We start from the raw sequence: 11,661 nt of genomic DNA, 5'->3' as shown, positions 1-11,661 counted from the left end.
AATTTTTTTTTTTTTTTTTAAACAAAATTTTACACACGAATTTGAAGGACTTGAGAGTGAAAAAATATTAGAGGATGTGACTTGAGTAGGTATGGTGTACTTTTGTGAAAATAATAGGTTGGCAGCTGGAAGTGAAGGTAAACCCTAGCCGGAAAAGTGTAAATAGTAACCTTTGTTTTTTGCTTTCCAGTTGGTGATTGGACCTCATAATTATCTCATGCTTTGCTTACGATTTCATATGTCACGAAAAAAGGGAAAAACCCAATATATATATATATATATATATATATATATACTTTTCGTACAATTTGATTAAAAAACATGGACATCACTTTCTTTCTTTTTCTTTTATCTTTTTTCTCTGTAGATGAAAGCATAAAATTACCTAGATCCACAAATTTCGTACCCAACACGGGGTGAACACTGAATGTCACCTTCTGCAATTGTCTGGTGGTGCAGCGTTTATTTTCCTCATTTGTTGGCATCGACAGATTAGGACTCATGGGAATTTCTTCTCTAAATTGTAGCTTTTTCTTTTTCTTTTCTTTTCTTTTTTTGTAATAACATCCATCATCCATTCATTCAAACAAAAAGATTACAACAGAGAAACAAATTACAAGCTAAATTAAAAATCCAATCCAGATACTCCTAGCACCTCAGTAAACTGGTAAGACTGTAAGAGAGTAGAAAATAGAAAGACACTAGTGAATACAGCCGATTAAAGTAGCGCTCATTGATGGATAAAACCATATAGAGGAAGAAAATCCCTAGAAACTTAAATATTGACAAGTTTCCAAAGAAACCGTGAAGATTAAGTAGAAAAAGAACAGTGAAAAAAGGGTTTCATTCACAAACACAGAGTCTGAGGCCCAAACAATTCGGGCTATTTTCAAAAACTCAATCTAGACAGACTACTAGCACCTCTATGAACTGGAAGAATACCCAAAAGGCTGAAAAAGATACCCTACACAAACACAGAGTTTGAAACCCAACCAGTTCGGATTAAACAGAAAGTAACACAACAACATAACATAATGGAAATATATGATAGAAAGCAAGAAAAATCTAAGTCCAAAAAACAGCAACACAAGTGGCGGAGGCGGAGGCACAGAGGAGCTCCTGCTGGCGCATGAGGGACATGCGCCAGCGAAGGTTGCCAGGGGGATGTCAGGGAAAGCCAGAAAGGGTCGGCGACAGGGTAGAGTGGCAGAGGAAGGCTGCACATGCTACGTAGGGCGCGACCACGCGCCAGCACGTGGTGGTCGTACAGTGGCACAGCTGATGGTGGCTAAAAGTTGATAGACCTAGGATCCCAATGGAGCGGCACTTCTTTGGATGTGGCTTCCTGAAATTTACAGATTTGATTTGAAAAATTCAAATCCAAAAACTTTAAAAAGTTTGCAGATCCAGGGTGGAGGACGATGGTTTGATGCTGAAGCCAAGCGACTAGCAGTGGAGAATGGGCTGGTGGTGCTTTTGGACAAAGATAGGATCTTCAAAGAGGCAAATAGGACCTCCGAGGAGGCAGATTGGATCTCTGAAGAGGCAGATAAGACCTCCGAAGAGGCGACAAGAAGGGTAGGAGAAAGAGGAAGGGGGAAGTAGGGGAAAAGGGTGGGAGGAGGGAGCCGTGACTCCCTTCCCTCTAGATTGCCGGAGATACAATGGGGTGGTTTTCTCTTCTGTTTTTGGAAGAGAGAGAACATAGCTTTTCTCATTAATAAAAGAATAACAATGTCACACTTTTGAGTTTTGAGTATGATTGAAATAATTAGTCATTAAACCAAACCCCGAACGTATAACCCCACTCGCATGAATTGATAATTTACTATTTGTTTGTATTTCTACACTATTAGGTTTTAGGTTTGCCTAATTCAATGGCTTGTTTTGTAATGTCTTGTTATTGTTGTTGTCCTTCTTTGTGTGTTTATATTCCGCCGTGCTTGTTTTAATTTAATAATTGCTTAGTTCATTGTTTTGATTATTTGACGATTACAGGTAGAACACGATCCTAGTAGATCTTTCATACACTATTATTTTTGTTTTTTGCCTTTTTTTTTTTTTTTTTTTTTTTGGGGAGTTCACCTATTTTTTGGTGTTTTGATCATTTGTAAACCTTTTTCCAATGTGATTAGAAAAAAAATAAAAAATAAAAAATAAAAAGAGATGTGTTGGTGTCATTCTATATATATATACACCATTGAATATATGGAACCCACAGATTCAATAATGAATTTGCTCAATCTTTTATATGAAGATGGACTAGAATTAGGGAAAAGTTGGAGACAAAACATTTCTAAAAAATAAAAATTACCACAACCAAAGCATCTACTAAGTAATAACCATCACATAATACCAAAATCATTACATAACGTTCATCACCATTATAATTTAAGTCTAAATGCATGTTTGAGATTGCGTTTGAGGGTCTTAAAAGTGCTTTTAACACTCAAAAATTTCATTTGAAGAAAAAAGTACTCGTTGGGTAAAAAAATTAAAAGCGCTTTTAAGAATCCAAAAAACCTAAAAATGGCCAAAACACACTTTTGGCAAAAGCTTAAAAATGAAACTTTTGCTCAAAAGCTCTTTTTGACTTAAAAGCTCTATTTATAAAATGCAATCCTAAACAGGCTCTAAGTCATCATGACTCAATTCACAACCAACACATAGTAATTAAGTACTAAAAGTACCCTTAGCCCTCTTACGACGAGGTCTACGTATCCCACTGGACCTCTAATACAACCATGTTGCCACGAATGATGCGCATAGCACGATACCCTAGTTAATCAATCAAGTTTGACCCTGGGAGGCTCACTTAATGCAGAAATATCTATTACCACTTCCCTTCAACTAACTCTTAAAAGAAACTTTTCAAACCTAACCACCAACACTCTTAAACTCTAGAGGTCAACCCTTGTCAATACCTACCCATATGGTAGCACCATATGGGTATGTATAATAAAGAGTAATACTACACATATAACCATATCTTCGCATTTATAGGTGGCTTTTAAAATTATTATTGGATATGAAATGAATTTTTACTGAATTTTAATCCAATTGTAGTTTTAAAACCAACTATGAGTGTGAAGAAGTGGGAATATGTATAGCATTACTCTTTTTTAAAACTAGGGTTTTTTCTTGTAAAAAATTATTGCTTTATTCCATCTCTAAAACAACTCCAACTCACATACACATACTATAAAGTACACACAAAATTATCACTAACATGTTCTTCATACAAGAAAGACGAGAGAAAATTTACCTCCTCAAGTCGATTGGATCTCCAAGCACCAAGAAAAAGGAGTTTTTTCCCTCTCTCTCTCTAGTTGGAAGAAGCTAGGGTTTTATCACAGGGTTTATAAAGGCTTATCCCTCGCTTATGCAATTGTTTGGACTCATTTGAGTCACATGTAGAGACGCTCTCATTCAAACAACTTGTATCTCATTCGAATGCTAGAACATGCAATAACACAAGTGTTGGTAGGGGTGTCCATTGGGCAGCTAAAAACCATCTCGCATCTGCTATTCGACGGTCCGCATGAGTTACGGGTGAATTTTCAACTCCTAACCCCGAGCATGTGGATACCATATCCACTACTCGCACATATGCTGCAGATAGCGGAATATTAGTATTATTCGACTCCGCCTATATATATATATATAGTTTTGTCTTATAAAACAACGTTCAGTTTTATAAATACATGTATTTCTCAATGTTTCATATTCAATTTTTATTTTCATATTACAGTTTATAGGAATATTTCGTTCAAAAATAGGATTAAACTCATCTAAAAAAGCTCAAGAAAATATTTTAAAAAAACAAGAGACTCATATAAATTAAGTCTATAATCTATAAACAGTTTTTTTTTTTTTTTTTTTTTTTTAAATAATAATAAAAAATAAATCCCAAAAAAGATCCCAAAATGAGCAGCGATTATTGATCACAGGTGGTTAGTACAAACATACCATTTGCCCATGTATAGTTATGGAGGATTCCACCTGCTCTGGACGAGAAGACGATTATTAAAATTCATCGTAGGCGACGTGCAAATGCAGATACGAAATAAGAGTATTATCCGTCCAATATAGTGTGGTTAATTTACTCCCTCGAGAGTTAGGTTTAGGAAATGAACAATTTTAATATGAAAAATGTTATTTAATAGACTACTATACGACTAACATACAACTAGGATAATGTGGCAATAAAAACCCTTATTTGGATTAACAATTGCTTTGTAAAAAGAAAAATCAATGACCGATTTTCATTGTCATGTTATTCAAATTATATGACCGTCGTATAACAGTCTATTAAATAACATTACTTCTTCAAAATTCCCAAGTGAATAACTTGGACAAGCCCATCATACCAAACAGCAGTAGAGCAACCCTTCCCTAAATCCTTTGTGAAAATTTTAAAGTACCAGAATGGAAGGGGATTTGACCTAAAAAATAGACCTTCCAGACATATATATATATATATATATATGATCCTCCCATCGATCATAGACGCCATTAATACTTGTCTTTAACACCAGGGTTGCTTCACAACATCCTTAAATATTATTAATTAGGTCAGATGTGGATAAGTCTATGAATCCACGAAAGAACAGTTAGGGCTTGTAAATTGCTTGCTCCACAATACTTGTCGAGCTTCCTGTCTTTCTCTAGAATTATGTAGCTGCTACAAACAACATGCAAACTGCTGTCTATTTAGTCTTTTCTCTGTATTTCCCTACAAACAACATGCAAACTGCTGTCGGGCTTTCTAACGTTCTCTGTCATTCACCTCTGTTAATCACACGTTTCAAACTCTCCACAGATGGTCTCTGGGGTTAGGGCTCCACCGATCAGGCGATCACATGTTTTTGAGTACTACTTCTCTATCTATCTAGCTAGCTACTCCTTAAAAATGTGGTATATAACATTAATGGTGAGGTTGCCAAACAATCAATCTGTTCAAAAGGAGCGGTATATATATATATGCTGGTTGAAGGGTTTTTTTTTTTTTTGGTTTTTTGCGAATCTGTTGCTTCGACATCTTAGAATTATTGTATTTTGTTCATCCCTTTTAAAAACAGATAATCAGGTTTAATACTAACTACTTTGTTAATTATAACGAAATTTAAGTATTAGGTGGAAATTAATACTCTTACATTTTTTGCTCTTTTTGTCCAACTTTTCCTAAATTGTTTTCATTAAATTGAATTATTATTATTTTTAGATAAACATAGCTTGATACCCTTTAGTCTTGTTGTAATGACCCAAGAAAAAAACTCTAATGACATCCACGTTATACTAGTCAATTTAAAACTTCCCTAAAATTTCTTATAAAGCCTAGTTTCACCATGTGAGACTTAGCATGACTTGGCCCTGACGAAGACATCAGAAGTTTAAGAGAGGAAATTTGTAACACCCCGATCCATCCCATATTAGGAAGATTAGGAGTAGCCCACATAGATTTGATGGGTTTATAAAGATAGTTATAAATGCTAACTTCTACATTGCTTAGTTACTAGGTAAAACTGAATTTTATAAGAAATTCTAGGGTAGGGAAGCTCCAAATTAACTAGTCCATTTGAGATAATAGCATAGATGTGGCTAGTACTTTTCTCTGAGTCATTAGAGCACTAACAACAGCTTCTCAACCATTTTTCCTCAATTTAAGGAATAAAACTACTTTTTGATTCCTTATAAAAAAAACATTTCACAATAGATTCCCTTATTTTTCCTTATATGAATTAAATATTATTTCTTTTTATCATTGCAACTAATGAGAGAAGAGAGAGGCGGGAGAGAGGCCGGAGAGAGAATTGTTGGGACATGTGAAGGAGAGAGGAGAGAGAATTATTTGTTTATAATTTAATAAAGCATTGGGCTTTTTATACCCTTTGATGTTGGCTAAATTTAGGGTTTCTGATGTAGGTGATTTTTTTTTTTTTTTGAGATTTTTCTTAAACATATGGAAGGGAATGGGCTATAAGGAGTTTGCTGCCTTTCCAACAAATTTTCCTCAATTTAGGGAATAAAACTACTTTTTGATTCCCTATAAAAAAACACCTCACAATAAATTCCCTTATTTTTCCCTATATGAATTAAATATTATTTCTTTTTATCATTGTAACCAATGAGAGAGGAGAGAGGAGAGAGAATTGTTGGAACATGTCAGGAAAAGAGGAGAGAGAATCAATTTTTTATAATTTAATAATGCATTGGGAATTTACAGTGTTTCCCAATGCATTGGGAAACACTGTAGATGCTCTTTGATGTTGGTATATTTAAGGCTTCTGATGTGGATGTGTTTTTGTGATTTTTTTGAGATTTTTCCTAAACATTGGGAAGGGAATGGGCTATAAGGAGTCTGCTGCTAGTGCTCTTATAAATGATATCAAAGCCACATAGTAACACCAAGCCATGAGGTACTAGAGCACTACATGGTATGACCCTAACGAGGATGTTAGGAGTTTAAGAATGAGAGTTTGTAATACCTTGGTCCCATATTGGGAAGATGAGGAGTAGTCCACATAGAGTAAGTGGTCTATAAAGTTAGTCATAAGTGCTATGTCTTATATTGCCTAGTTATTAAGTAAAATTGGGCATTACAAAAATTCTAGAAAAGTTTCAAATTGATCAATCATTTTGGGAGGATATCGTAGATGTGACTAGTATTTTTTTTTTTGAGTCATTGTACACTTGTCAAACTATGAGCAAAGGATCTAACTTAGGCGCTCTACAAAAAATTATAGAAAATCTTTTGTAGTTTTTTAACAATTTACTTTCATTCTCTTTTTCTTTCTCACGAAAAACTTTGAATTAAATATAAACCGTTGAAAAAAACTAAAAAAGATCTCATGTAGTTTTTTTCTTTTTTAACAACACATAAGCCAAATCCATCATTCAATACTCATCTTGATTAATTTTGTAAGGACATATTTTTTTCTCTAACCCAGTTTAAAAAAGGATTAGGCATAGGTGTTGTAAAAAACAAAACTATGGCACCTATGCTATAGTTACTTCAACTGTTTGGATTTAATTTCAAGTGTTTTTTTGAGAAAAAAGAGAAATTCAAATGAAATATGGACTCTTTAAAAACTACAATATAGGTGTTGTAGCCAAATCCTTAATTATGGCAGGTCAGAAATATATGTTTTTCTAATATAATTTTTTTTAACTCTACTAAAAAAGCATGAATGTACTTTTCACATAGTTAAGGAACACATAACAATTTTATAAGATGGGTTGAAGGAAAAATTTCTTTTAGCCCCGTTTAGAGGAAACTCTGTACATTCTTATAATACTATAGAAAACGAGTAATGCTAAAACTCTATAATGTGACGTGGCTTTTAAAATTGAAAATAAATCAAAATTCAAAAAAGATAATTTCAAATTTAATGATGATTTTAAAAGCTAAATTACATTTAGGATAACACAAGGAAAACTCTAGTCCTCTTTCTAACTTTACTCCTAAAAGAACATATGAACGGTTTTAATAGATTTGAATCAGAAGAAAGCCCAAAATGAGAATGTTGTTGGTGATTACTGATTAGACCAAGGAGATCATGTAAAAGAAAGAAATGGAATATTAGAATGGTATTCAATCAATCGGTCACCCTTATAATGTGGGACACTTCAATGTAATGAAGTAGAAGAGTAATTGAAAACTTAAAGGAACAAAAGGAGGAGCTATTGTCGCACAACAGTTGATGAGAAGTTGCAATTATCTTTTGACAGAAAATAAACAGAACTCATTATATACTGACAGAAAGTTGGACACATATCAGTACGTGCAATTAATTTTTAATTCTAAGATTTGTGTGCAAGTTGGATTGGCCATGATACCATGGCCCATCACCATCTCCGGGTATATATATATAGCACTATTTTAATTAAATTTTAGAAAAAAACAAATTGTCAATTATATTCTCACTAACCTGACACACCCTTTCTCATTTTTACTCTGTAATTATTCCCACCCCCGATTTTTGTTTCCATTTTCCCTTCATGGATTACAACTTTTGGTAGACTTCTACAAGATGAACCGTGTCCGATTCTATATTCGACGCGGTGGCTAATTCTAATACTAAATGACACAAGCTTCAAACAAGATTCATTGTTAAAAACCGAGTTGTAAAAAAGAAGTACCTAAAAGCCAATATAGATAAACATGATTAACATTACAATTAAGCTATATATATATATATAGGTTCTACTAGGATCTTAGCCAGCTAGTTTGACTCTCACATGCATATATCTATATATTCTTTTCTTTTGAGTGCTGGGGTGGGAAGCCATGCATGACCTAAAATTTATACACCAAGTGTGGCGATTGTAACTAGCAGCATTTGTCTTAAATTTGTTTTTCTATTATATTCTATCATTATTTTCACTTCTTTTTACACAATTTTTTCACATTTTTATATTGCTTTTAAAACCACCAATATTACAATTATTCAATGGTGGTTTTAAAAGTCACCTATGAATGTGAAAAAATTGTATAAAGAAAAACTCTGTTCTTGTTCTGTTTTGTGGGAAAATCTTTTTCGTACTGCGTCACTAAGCCTTAATATATAAGTAATGCTACACATATTCCTACTTTTTTACAACCATTTTTTTCACACCCATATAAGTGGCTTCTAAAACCATTGAATTAAAATCTAATAAAGATTCATCCCAAATTTAATGGTGGTTCTGAAAGTAAGAATTAGTGTATGGTAGCATTATTTTTCTAATATATTCTTCTCCATAATCAATGCATTACATCGGTTCTCATAGTCGACTAATTAAGTAGACTATTTACTCCTAGTACTTATAGGGTTCTCATGAACATTGGAAGCTTAATCACAAGATTAATTAAGCATCTTAAGACAAACAATGGAAGATCGATCTAGTAGTTGAAATTATAAAGGAGGGCCTAATTAATATTGACTCTTGTGTGATGAACGTACATAGGCTAGATGAGAGTACTGATAAATGATCCTAAAATCTTAAAAGAATCAGCAATATCCGGAGCCAATTAAATGGATGCCAGTACAAAAACCTAATAGTAGACAGGGAAATGATATATATTTCTATGCTCAAATTGTTGCTTCTGAATCTATACTACATATATATCCTGTCTCACACGTAATTCAGATGAATATATCTCACTAATACTCTTAGGTTTGGAAATAAAACCACCCTATTTGAAAAGATGGACTAATTTATTGAGGAAATCGAGGAAAATCTGGCATTGGGTCAAAGATATTATGTAATTATTGAAAAGATCTAAGTGGAATCCAATGATATTAAGGTTAATAATCAAACTACTACATTATGGAGATGTGGGACGTCACATGCATTACATTGGTGGGGAATGCCACTTGGATCGAATCTGCTAGAAATAAATATGTCTCAACCATTCTTTGTTTTTTTCTTTACACTAATTAATACTCGATGGACTCATATATATATATATATATATAACATATTGTGCATCCTTGCTCATTCATATATATATATAAATATATAATTAATGATTAATTTGGAAACGAAAAGGCATCCTTGTATTCACTAAAACATGCAACCAAAAGTTCTTCAAATGTATGAAAAATAGATACGTACATACATTCGCATAGCAAAACATTGAAGGATTATTGCAAAATGAAATATGTTTATGCATCAATGAACATAAAACTTGGGAGATAATTTATGGTATATATAAGCTTACAATAATATTTCATAGTGGACTCATTACTTACAAAAAGACGTGGATAAAAGAGAGGAACTTACCAGATCATTTTAGTTTTCCCCCCACTAACTTCAAGCTATAATTGTCATGCAAACAATAAATACAGTGCCGGAGCCATAGAAAACATCAAAGAGCTTGATCCAAGGAAAGAGTTGATCAATATTGCAATCTCCAGTACAATAGAGCTTCAAAACACAGTGATGATGATTCAGGAATTTGAATTAATTATTTAGGAAGAACGAACCTGAAGGGTCAGAAATTCCAAATTGAATTGGTAAATATATGAATAATCTGGTGCGTGAATGAGAGTAAGTAATGAAACAATATTTGCCAATAATATTTAATTTTGACGTAGCTAGTGTTGTGCATGTGCATGGTATATATAGTTATGATGCTTTTAGAAATGATTTCATAAATATGATAAAATTGATATATACTAATTAATCATAAAAGAAGTTATTCAAAAACTCATCCCTAATACAATTATACACGCAATATATATGGTCGGGCCAAGCAAATATAATAGGACGATTAGCACTAATCTGATGCAGACAAGGCGAGCTGATTTATGTACAAATGTCAATTGCATAGAGCTAGCATTACTGAAGAAAAGGACATTCATATATATATAATGGGAGAATTAAAAAAAAGACAAAAGAAAAAAATTAATATTGTAAATGAGAGCCAGCTGACAACAAAGTGAACAGGCATTTTGGTTTATCCTAGTGTCCTGATCATCACCAGATCTTCAATTACAACCTTTTACTAAGATTATATATGCCAGGAAAACATATACCTTAATTACACAAGTGTTTCATAAGATCGAGCAGGATTCTAAAGAAACATACAAAAAAGCAATCGTGTGAATCTTGAGAAAAGCTGCAAATTGTGCATGAGAGGGAAAGAGAGAGAGAGAGAGAGAACTTCCCATTATGATCATCACTGTCACAGATGTTAAGGTAAAGTTAGAAAGCACTGTTATAATGTCATTTCGATTAAAGCAAGAACTATGCAAATTAGGGTTTAAAAGCCATGGCCTAGGGTTTATTAGCCTGAAAATCTTAGAAGAATATATATATATATACACACTGTAGCCAACAAATTTTATCTTATTCTTTTCTACTTGGTGATTTTTTTTATTTTTTTTTTCATTTTCCATTGAATTAAACTAATTAATGAGCTTCCCAAGTGTTTAATCATGCCCTATATCATCATATCATGTGATGAAGTGGAATTTTTTGCACTATTTTTAGATCCAATTTGGAAACAAAGTAAAAGGAAATTAAATTAATTAAATTAAATTACCATTTTGTTCCCAGATTACTGCGCAGGAAAGCTGGAGTTATCATCGTTGCCCTTAACTGGAGTTCTCTTCTTCTTTTTCTTCTTATAAGGGATGCCACGAGCCTTGGCCTGGGAGTCCCTCACCTCGCGCAAGTAAACCCGGATAGCACCGCTTGCGAACGGGTTCGTCTCCGGCAGGCCGCCGTTCTCTTCATAGGCGGCTCGAAGGCGGCCGATGAGGGCGTCTAGGCTGCCCCATGCTTGTCTAAGCGGGCAAATGCAAGGCCCAGGCGGTTCGGGCTGCCCGAAGAACACACAACCTTGTAAGTGCACCTTAGTCTTTCCGAACTGATCTAGGTATCTCAGGAAATCCAGCACATGGTTGGAGTTGCACTGCGAAAGCGCCACCGGTGGCCTTTGGTTCCTCAGGTACTGCCCGAACGTGTTCCAGTCCCGCCGCTTCTGCGATTCGTACCGGCTCAACGGAGGTGGCTGCTGCTGATGATCATGATGATCACCGCCAACACCAGCACTAGCACCAACACCAACACCAGTAGCGGAAGATCTTGACGATCCTTCTGCAACATCTTTTCCTTTGTTGTTTGACATGATCAGCTCTAGCTTGCTAGCTGGGGAATAATTTTTTTTTT

The 11,661-nt window shown here is 34.1% G+C and overlaps 1 pseudogene across 2 annotated transcripts; it reads right to left on the bottom strand.

Moving 5' to 3' along the window:
• Positions 1–9,681: 9,681 nt before the first annotated feature.
• On the bottom strand, positions 9,682–11,661 carry LOC132175870 (protein LIGHT-DEPENDENT SHORT HYPOCOTYLS 10 pseudogene; annotated as a pseudogene). Of its 2 annotated transcripts, none has more exons than XR_015911691.1 (2): positions 11,033–11,661; positions 9,682–9,971 (listed from the first exon to the last, which is right to left on the bottom strand). The product of XR_015911691.1 is annotated as a protein LIGHT-DEPENDENT SHORT HYPOCOTYLS 10 pseudogene, transcript variant X1 (transcript). The 2 variants fall into 2 exon arrangements; XR_015911692.1 differs by having other exon boundaries at positions 9,682–9,912.

This window comes from Corylus avellana, chromosome 3, assembly GCF_965113065.1.
Source record: "Corylus avellana chromosome 3, dhCorAvel1.hap1.2, whole genome shotgun sequence".
NCBI classification, from domain to species: Eukaryota; Viridiplantae; Streptophyta; class Magnoliopsida; order Fagales; family Betulaceae; genus Corylus; species Corylus avellana.
Note: the sequence above shows the minus strand (reverse complement) of the source record. Positions and strands in the feature narration are given on the sequence as shown.